The sequence below is a fragment of the Penaeus chinensis genome, chromosome 37, assembly GCF_019202785.1.
Source record: "Penaeus chinensis breed Huanghai No. 1 chromosome 37, ASM1920278v2, whole genome shotgun sequence".
NCBI classification, from domain to species: Eukaryota; Metazoa; Arthropoda; class Malacostraca; order Decapoda; family Penaeidae; genus Penaeus; species Penaeus chinensis.
The window spans coordinates 31,222,018-31,232,017 of record NC_061855.1 but is presented as its reverse complement, the minus strand read 5'-3'; positions in this window follow the sequence as shown (position 1 = coordinate 31,232,017).

Here is a 10,000-nt window from a genome sequence, read left to right as displayed (position 1 = left end):
AGAAAGGGGAGGGGGTGAGGGAGAGAGAGAGGAGGATGAGAAGGGGGAGGAGAGAGTGAGAAGGGAGAGGAAAACCCCCAAAAAAAAATCCCTGAAGAGAGAGGGAGAGGAGGCGGAGGGAGACGGAGAAGAGCGAGGAGAGAGGGAGAGCGAGAGCAGATAGGGAGGAGCAAGGGAGTGTTTACGGCGCTGGTTGTCCATAAATATTACACGATATGTGAGGAGGGAAAGGGAGAGGGAGGAAAATGAAAGGGTGAGAAGGGGAGAGGTGGGAGAAGGGGAGAGGGGGAGAAGGGATGAGAGGGGGAGAGAAGGAGAGAGAGAGGGAGAAGAGGAGGGAGAGGGGAGAAGGGGAGAGGGAGAGAAGAGGGAGGAGGGAGAGAAGGGGAGAGGGAGAGAAGGGGAGCAGGGAAGCAGGGAAGCAGGACGGAGAGGGAGAGAAGGGGAGAAGGGGAGAGGGGGAGAAGGGGAGAGGGGGAGAAGGGGAGAGGAGGAACAGGGAAGCAGGACGGAGAGGGGGGGGGGGGGAGCTTATCTACCATAAGCTTCCACCAAAATTTTTATTCTCTTCTCGCGTCGACTTTTTTTTTTTTTTATTCTTTTTTTTTTATTATTATAGGGGTTGAGTGGGGGGCGAAAGGGGGGGGGTTTATCTTATATATTTTTAAGTGTTAAAAAAATTTCTCCATTTTTGTTCGTTTTTAGTGTGTCTGTCGTCTGTTTTGATGGTATTTCTTATCTGTCATATTTAGCTGCCCCCTTTTTTTTTTTTTTTTTTTTTTTTTTTTTTTTTTTTTTTTTTTGGAGCTTTTCATATTTATTTTGTTTATCTCTGGTTGCCCCCCCCCCCCCCTTTTCCCCCCCCCCCCCCCGTTTTATCTTTTATTTTTTTTTATGTCTTATTTCTTTTCCTTTTTTCCTCTTTTCCCGGGCCCTTTTCCGCTCTCCTCCCCCCCCCATTTTGTGTGAAAAACGGGGGGTAATAGATAGGAAATGAAGGAAAGGGGGCAGGGAGGGAGAGGGGGAAAAAGGGGAAAAAAAAGAGGGAGGGACGGCGGAGAGGGGGGGAGGGGGGGGAGGGGAGGGAGAAGGAGGGAGGGAGATGGGGGAAAGGTCGGGAGGCCGGGGAGGGGGGGAGGGAGGGTGGTGGAGAAGGGGAGGGAAGGGGGGGGAAAAAAAGGAAGGGAGGGAAAGGGATAGGGAAAGGGAGGGGAGGGAGGGAAGGAGGGAAAGGAGGGTGAGGGGGGGAAAGGGAAGGAGGGGAGAGGGGGGGAGTGGAGGAAAGGAGGGGGGAGGGAAGGAGGGGGGAGGGGGAGGGGAGAGGGGGGAGGGAGGGGGGGAAGGGAGGGGGGGGGGTTTGTATAGGTTTTTTTTAAATTTGGACAAAAACTTGTTCGTAGATGTTGGTTTAAAAGGGGAAGTTGAAAACCTTTTTCCCAGCTTTTTTGTTGAAAAGTCGGTCACCCGGGTTTTGGGGGAAAATGCGCGGGGTTTAAAATTTTCCCAGTGGAAGCCAGCTGCTCAGAGTGTGTTTTGTGTACTGTCTGTGCTTTTTTTGCGTTTACCTTTGGTGTTTTACCCTTTTACATTTAGCACATATAAAATTTTTAGAATTTTTAGAAAACCTAGTCTCTCTCTCTCTCTCTCTCTCCCCTCTCTCTCTCTTCTCTCCCCTCTCTCTCTCTCTTTTTTCTCTCTCTTCCCCTTTTCTCTCTCCCTCTCTCTCCCTTTCTTTTCCCTTTCTTTCTCCCTCCAATCCTCGTGCATTAGTGTGTGTGTATGTGCATGTGCGTCCGTGCTAGCGTTTGCTTGTGCCCGTGTATGTATACGTGCGGCCGAGTGTGCGTGCGGCCGTGTGCGCGTCAGATGTCCCTCTCCGCCGTCGCCTCTGGACACCGCCGTCCCTTCGTCCCTTGATGGTCCCTAATCCCTCCGCTCCTCACGTCCGCCGGCCCTGATCCCTCATAACTCCTGATTGGATTGTTCATTCTGGGTATTTCTGAACCCTTCCTCATGACTCCGTTTTTTTTTTTGGGGGGGGGGTGGTGAGGGAGGAAGAGGGGGAGGGGGAGGGAGGTTGAAAGGGGGAGGGAGAGGGAGAGGGAGAGGGAGAGGGAGAGGGAGATCGAAAGGAGAAGGGGGATGGAGAGGAAGATTGAAAGGGGGAGAGCGAGGGAGGTTGAAAAAGGGAGGGGGGGGGAGAGGGGGGAGGGGAAGGGGATGACGGTGACGCCAGGATAGGTTGGGTGTGACTTGACATTTTTCTGGGTTCGATTTTTGGTACGGTGTTTTTTATCATATTATTTGCAGGATGTCGTATTATTTTGTATCATTTTCCTTCCTCTTTTTGTCGTCTATTTTCTTTTTATTTCATTTTTTTTTACCCTGTGTACTTAAATGTACAGAATACGCTTTTCCCTTTTCTTCTACTCTCCATTTTTCTTTCTTTCATTTTCTTTTTTCTTCTATTATCTTCTCTTCTTATTCCTGCATTCCCTCGTCCCCCAAAAAAATCCTGCTTGAGTCTCTTCCTCCGCCCCGCCTGAGCCGAGCGAAATCCTGCCGAGGTCCGTCTCTGTCGTGCCGCTGTGTCCTGAAGCCTGGTAATCCCTCATCCTGAAGTCCTGCTTTCCCTCCTTGTCTTCCTGGTCTTCCTGGGTCGTTTTGTTGTTCTTGTTCTCCTCAATTTTCGTTTCATCTTATGCACTCCTTATTATTATTATTTTTATTATTATCCTCCTTCCCCCTTTCTCCTTTCCTTTCTTCTCCCTTCCTCCTCCTCTTTTTCTTCTTCCTCCTCCTCCTTCTCTTCTTCCTCCTTCTCCCTTCCTCTTCCTCCTTGTCTTCTTCCTCCTTCTCCCTTCCTCCTCCTCCTTCTCTTCCTCCTCCTCCTCCTCCTCCTCCTCCTCCCCCTCCTCCTCCTCCCCCCTCGCCGTCCTCCTTCCAGATCCTGTCTTAAGCAGTGGTCCTTCCTGATGCCGCCTCCTTCGCCACCCGACCTTTTGCTCGACCTTTTAAGTCTATCCTGAATTCCTATTCCTCCTCCTCCTTCTCTTCTTTTTCTTGTTGTTGTTGTTTACCTGATTCTCGTCTTGTCTCATGTGTCTTGTCTTTCGGTCAGTTTGTATCTCTCTCTCTTTCTTTCTCTCTCTCTCTCTCTCTCTTTTTCTCTTTTTCGTTTCTCTCTCTCTTTTTTTCTATTTCTATTTTCTCTCTCTCTCCTTTTCACCTATGTCTCTTCCTTCGCTCGCTTTCCCTCTCTCCCTTCTCTGCAGTTATTCCCATCCTTTGCAATACTTGTCTCTTTCCGCGTAAACTTTCATTTGACAAATTACTATCTTCCTGCCCCTATTTCCCATTTATATTGCAGTCTCTTCTCCGATATATATATATATATATATATATATATATATGTTTATATATATTTATATAACTGATAATTAATGCAATCGCTCACACTTTCACTCACTCACTCCTTTCCTCTCTCTCTGTCTCTCTCCCCCCCCCCTCTCTCTCTCTCTCTCTCTCTCTCTCTCTCTCTCTCTCTCTCTCTCTCTCTCTCTCTCTCTCTCTCTCTCTCTCTCTCTCTCTCTCTCTCTCTCTCTCCAAACCCACTGCAAACATCAACCCTACGTCGCCCTTGCAACCTCAGTCTTTGCCGTCGTTTCCTGCCTTTCACCAGCGAGTTTCTCCGGAGTCCATTTCGAAGGAGCTTTTTTTTTCTCTCTTTTTTTTATTTGGAAGATTTTGCTGTTTTCTCTTTCACCTTTCTTTTCTTTTCCTTCATTCTGTGTGTCGCTGGTCGGGAGGGGAATTTTCTTTGAAAAGTAGAAGTAGGACCTTCGGTGTCACCTCCCTGTTCTCCTCCTCTTCCTCCTCCTCCTCCATCCTCCTCCTCTTCCCTCTTCCCTCCCCCTCCCCCATCTTCCTCCTTCCTCCTCCCTCCTCCCTCCTCCTCCCTCCTCCTCCCTCCTCCTCCTCTATCCTCCCTCCGCCCTCCTCCTTCTCCTCCATCCTCCTCCTCCTCCATCCTCCTCCTCCATCCTCCTCCTCCATCCTCCATCCTCCTCCTCCTCCTCCTCCTCCTCGTCAGTTTCCCAGAAAAGTTCAACAGCCTGTAATTTGGACGAAGCAAAAAGTGCGCCATCGAAGCAGTCGTGTTCTCGGCGCTCGACCCTTCTCGCAGCAGCAGGAGCAGGCCGGTGCAGAGAAGGAAGCTGGTCGTGGGGTTTCGGATGTTGGAGGGAGGGAGGGAAGGAAGGAAGGAAGGAGGGAGGGTTGGAGGGAAGGAGGGTGGGTTGGAGGGAAGGATGGTGCGTCGGTTGGAGGGAGGGAAGGAAAGAGGGTTGGAGGGAGGGTGGGTTGGTGGGAAGGAAGGAAGGAGGGAAGGAGGGAGGGAAGGAAGGAGGGTTGGAGGGAGGGTGGGTTGGTGGGAAGGAAGGAAGGAAGGTTGGAGGGAAGGAAGGAGGGAGGGTTGGAGGGAAGGAAGGATGGGGGGTTGGTTGGAGGTAAGGAAGGAGGGAGGGAAGGAGGGTGGGTTGGAGGGAAGGGAGGGTCGGGTCAGGTTAGTCGGTTGGTCGGGTCGGTCGGTTTGTTTGTTTGTCTCCGTCAGAGTCGTACTTTTGTCGGGGGGGGGGGGGGGTGTTGAGTATGTCGTGCGCCGGTCGTTTCGTCGTTGTTGTTGTTTTAGATCCAAACGCGGGTTCTCCATGTATTTATGTGTTTGAAAAATCGAGTTATTTATTCACTCATTCATCTATTCATGTAATCTTATTTACCTATTTACCCAATTTTGTCGCGGACATCGGATAATTTACTCTGCTAGACCGGGTATCAAATACAGATCGATATATTCCTCATCCTCCCCCTCCTAAAACGAAAAAAACGAGATAAACGAAAAAAAAACGAGAAAAATAACGAAAAAATACGAGGAAGAACGAATCGAGCCGAGAACCGCTATAAAGTTAGGCGATAAAGCAGTGGTTCTATTAGCCGGTTCCAATCACCCTGGGCCCGATATAACGGATACCAGATAAAGCGTCCAATGGAGAGTGAGGGGCCGTTACGATGGATAGTTGAAGGAGAGGAAGGTCGATAGGAAGAAGAAGAAGAAGAAGGAAGAGGAATGAAGGAATGGATAAAAGGGGGAAAAGGGGAAGGAAGGAAGAAGGAAGATTGGAGAAATAAATTGGGGAAGGAAGAGGAATGAAGAAATGGATAAAAGGGGGAAAGGGGAAGGAAGGAGGAGGAGGATTGGAGAAATAAATCGGTGAAGGGGGAGGGGAAGGAAGGAATTGATAAAGAAATGGGGGAGAGGGAAGGGAAGGGAAAGGAGATGGGAGAAGAAAGTCAGATAACTCGAAAAGGGGAGAAAGAAAAAGAGAGTGAGATAATAATAACTCGAAAATAAATAATCGAAGAATAGGAAATAAACGAAAGAAAATGAATGGAAAAGGGAAGTGAGAGAAAGCTGCACCACAAAAAGAGGTCAGATGCGGAGAAAGGAAGTGGGGCAAAAAAAAGAGAGAGAGAGAAAGAGAGAGAAAACAAAACATGAGATAGCGTGAACAACAGTCTGCCTGCTTGCGCCTCAAGGGCCTGCAAGTGACTTTTGTGTGTCGGGGTAATACCTTTGCATGTCGCCTGTTTGGTGTAATGAAATTCCGCGGGAAACTGTGCCTTTTGTTTTGTTGCTTGATACGCAGGGAAACCCCTTTGCTTTGTCTGTTTTGAACCCCGGACACTCTGCTTTTTTCTGCTTGAAATGTTGGACATTTGTCCCATTGTGGGGAGCGCCGGGACACTTTTTGGTTTGTTCTGCTTTGGGCTGGCACTTGGGGTTTTTGTCTGATTGAAATGCTGGATACTTGGAGCGCAGGATACAGGATTAGTTGGTCATGATATGGACCTATTTAGATTTTTTTTTATTTAGTAATTTAGTATGGAATTTTTTTTTTTTTTTACACATTGTAGTTTCTCCTCCTCTGCTCCTCTCCCCTTCCTTTCCCTTTCCTCATCCTTTCTTCCCCTCCTCCTACTCCTTCCTAGAAGTTTTGGGATACAAGCAAGGAAATTAAAAAATTTCCCCAGAGATTTAAAAATGTGGGGATGGTATTAGGGGAAGAGTAGGGGGGGAATAAATTTAATTTTAAAAAGAGGAGAGAGAGGAGAGAGAGAGAGGGAAAAGTCGAAGAGAGAAGGAGAGAGAAGAGAGAGAGGAGAGAGAGGGGGGGGGGTGGGAGGGGGGGAGGGAGGGAGGGGGGAAAGGGAGGAGGGGGGGCAGGAGATTCCCCGTCCCGCGAGGGCCACAGGAACGGGCCTAAAATGGATACTGGGGCCCTTTTTCGATTTTCAGTCAGAGTGTTTAACCCCATCTTTTCCCTTCCTCTCCCCCTTCTCCTCTCTTTCCCCTCTTCGTTCTTCCTCTTCTTTTCCCCTTTCTCATCCTCCTTCGTTCTTCTTTTCTTCTCCATTCCTCCTTCCTTCGCCTTCGTCATATATTTTTTTTCGTTCTCTTCTTTCTTTTTTATTCTCCTTTTCCTCCCTTCTAACTTCCTTTATACCCCTTTTCTCCTATTCCTTTCCCCCAAAACCTCCACCTTCACCTTTTCCCCAACCACCTTTTTGTCCTACCCCCACCTCTACGCCTCCATCACCCCCCCCGAGTGAATACGAGTGTGAATATGCAAATATTAAGAAAACTTAAAAGGACACCTTTTTTTATTGACATTTCTGATACGGCGATTGTGATTCTAAAAGATGTCGGTGATAATTAAATGTGATTTGAAGTTCTGAACAGTGACATTGAGCATTGTTTTTTTGGAAGAAATGCTGGGAGCTAAAATAATCAATGATATAATATTTTTTGTTTGTTTTCTTTCTTTCTTTCACGTGCTAAAATGTGAACACACAGGAAATCCGGAAAAAGTCTTGTCCACTTCCAAAATCGTTTTTAAAAATGTATAACACTGACGGAACATTTTTTCTCACCCTTTTTTTTAACTTTTATTTTTTTTACTTTTAACGACATTGCCTCTTAGTGAATAATGAATGTGAGAGAAAGGTCAGGGAAGGGGAGTTGGGAAAGGGGTAGGAGGGGAGGGAAAGGGTTGGAGGGGAGGGAGAGGGAGAGAGGGAAAGGGGGCGAGAGAGGGGATGGAGAGGTTGAAGGAGGTGGGGGGGTAGAGGTGAGGGAAAGGGGAGAGGGAAGGGAAGGATAGGGCGACGTGGCAAATACGGTTAAAGGGGAAGGGGAGAGTGGAGGAATAGGGGCATACGGGAGGGAGGAGGGGGGGAGGGGAGGGGAGGGGAGGGGAGGGGAGGGGAGCAGAACAGAGCACAGAGTCAGTTTGTTTATTCATAACGTAACGTGACGGCATGCAGGCACGTCATGGTCAGTACCCCCCCCCCCCTCCCTCCCCCCTGTGCCGTAGCGAAGACAGGGAGAAAACAGCAAAACCCAAGTTGGGATAAGAATGTTGCACATACGCCCGGGGTTTCAATTTTTAAGGGGCAATTTAAAGGGGATAGAAGGTTAGTCAAGGAGGTTATTCAGTGACAAACAGGAATGCCAAAGAGAGGCTGAAGAGAATGAATGAGAAGAATAAGAGAAAGGTAAAAAATAAAAGAGGATAGAAAAGAAAAGCAAAAAAGCAAAAAAAAAAAAAAAAAAAAGGAAGAGGAAAGAGAAAGGGAAAAAGAAAGGGAAAAAAAGGGAGTATCGATGAAGTGAAAAGGAGTGAGTTTAGTGAGTGAGAGACAAAAACACAGACACAGAAACAGAGGCACAGACACCTAGAAAACAAAATAACCCCCCCCCCCCCCCCTCCCCCCCACACCGAAAATCCATATGGAAGCGAGGGAGCTGTTGACTGGGCGCGTCTCCAGAAGTCACCTCGGGGAATCCAAGCGTCTCCAACGCCAGCCGATCGTTAAGTGGCCGGGGGAGGGGAGGGGAGGGGAGGGGAGGGAAGGGAAGGGAGGGGAGGGGAGGGAAGGGAGGGAGGGAGGGGAGGGAGGGAAGGGAAAAGGGAAGGGGGGAAAGGGGAAGGGAAGGGAAGGGAAGGGGAAAGGGGGGGCGGGGGAGGGGAGGGGAGGGGAGGGAGGGGAGGGGAGGGAGGGAGTGAGGGAGTGAGTGAAGGGAGGGAAGGAGGTAAGTGAGGGAAGAATAGGGAGGGAGGGAAGGGGAGTGATGGGGAGGAGTAGAGTAAGGGAGATAGAAAGAGTGTTAGTGAGGGAAGGCGTAAGGGAGAGAGGAGGAAGGGTAGTGAAGGAATGAAGGAGTGGTGGCATTAAGTGAAAGAGTGAAAGAAAGAAAAAGAAAAAGGAAAGAAAAGAAAAAGAAAAGGAAAAAGATGCCGAAATGAGAACGCGAGTCTCGAGTAAATTAAAGGACACGTGGAAAGAGTAAGAAAAAAAAAAACAAAAAAAAACAAAAAAAAAAAAGAAAAAGAGAAAAAGAGGAAGAGAAACAGAGAATAAGAGAAAGAGAGAAAGACACGACACTGGTTACCGGCGTGTGCAAATGCAGTGGTTAATATGCAGTGGGATAACTCAGTCAAGTAAATCAGTTAAGTAGAAATCAGTTAAGTCAGTCAGTCAGTGACAACCAGGCTCCGGGTTTAATCGCCTTCTCGGTTGATTGGACGCAGGGGAAGAGGGAGGTGGAGGTGGAGGTGGAGGTGGAGGTGGAGGTGAGGGAGATGGAGGTGGGGGAGGTGGTGGTGGAGTCGAAGGTGGAGGTGATGGAGATGGAGGTGGAGGTGGAGTCGAAGGTAGAGGTGATGGAGATGGAGGTGGAGTCGAAGGTGGAGGTGGAGGTGATGGAGATAGAGATGGAGATGAAGGTGGAGGTGGAGGTGTTGGAGATGAAGGTGGTGGTGGAGGTGGAGGTGGAGGTGGAGGTGGAGGTGGAGGTGGAGAGGAAGGTGGAGAAGGGGCTGGAGGCGGAGACGAAGGCGAAGTCGGAGACGGAGGCGAGTAAAGACAGACTGACAGACAGACAGAGACAAAAACAGAAACAAAAAACAAGAATTCGAAAAAAAGGACATATCTATTTCTAGCCACGAATTAAATAGCGTTTCGCCAGATATCTGTCTCAAAGGCTATATAACCCTCTTTCTCGCTTTTTTTCTCCCCCAATACTTGCCTCTTCTTCCTCCGTGCGTTCGAGGATGAGAGGCCCGAGTTGTTGTCTCGAGGAGGAGGTCACTGGGTCTTGTACTTGAAGGGGATTCTATCTAACGCGAGTGGTTGTGATTTTTTTTTTTTTTTTTTTTTTTTTTTTTTTTGCGTTTTTCTTTGGTGGTGGGAGGGGGGGTTAAGGGGGGGGGGGTGTTGAGAGAATCGTATTTTGAATGTATATATATTATTTTTTTATTTTTTATTTTACGGTTACGTAGCTTATTGGCCTACGTTTTTTTTTTTTTCATTTTTCAAATTTTTTTTTCATGTATCTGTTTTGAATTGTTCTCGTCTCCATCTTCTTCTCTCATCATCGTCCTCTTTTTCTTTCTTCTTCCTTTTATTCCTCTGTTATTTTTAGCTCTGCCAGCGTCTTGGAGAAAGCGTGTAGAGCGTGACCTGCCGCGGGGAAAGGGGGGGGAGGGATGATGAGAGGGGGGGGGGTTAAGGGCGAGAGGGAGAAGGAGAGGGAGGGGGAGGGGGGGTAGAAGGTTCGCTTCCTGGTAATTGAACATCTTCCCCTTTGGGTGAACAGGTCTTTCGGTCTCTGTTTCTCTCTCTATTATTCTCTCTTATGCTCTCTCTTTTATTCTCTCTGTCTCTCTCTGTCTCTCTTTGTCTCTCTTTGTCTCTCTTTGTCTCTCTTTGTCTCTCTTTGTCTCTCTGTGTCTCTCTGTGTCTCTGTGTCTCTGTGTCTCTGTCTCTCTGTCTCTCTCTCTCTCTCTCTCTCTCTCTCTCTCTCTCTCTCTCTCTCTCTCTCTCTCTCTCTCTCTCTCTCTCTCTCTCTCTCTCTCTCTCTCTCCCTCTCTCCCTCTCT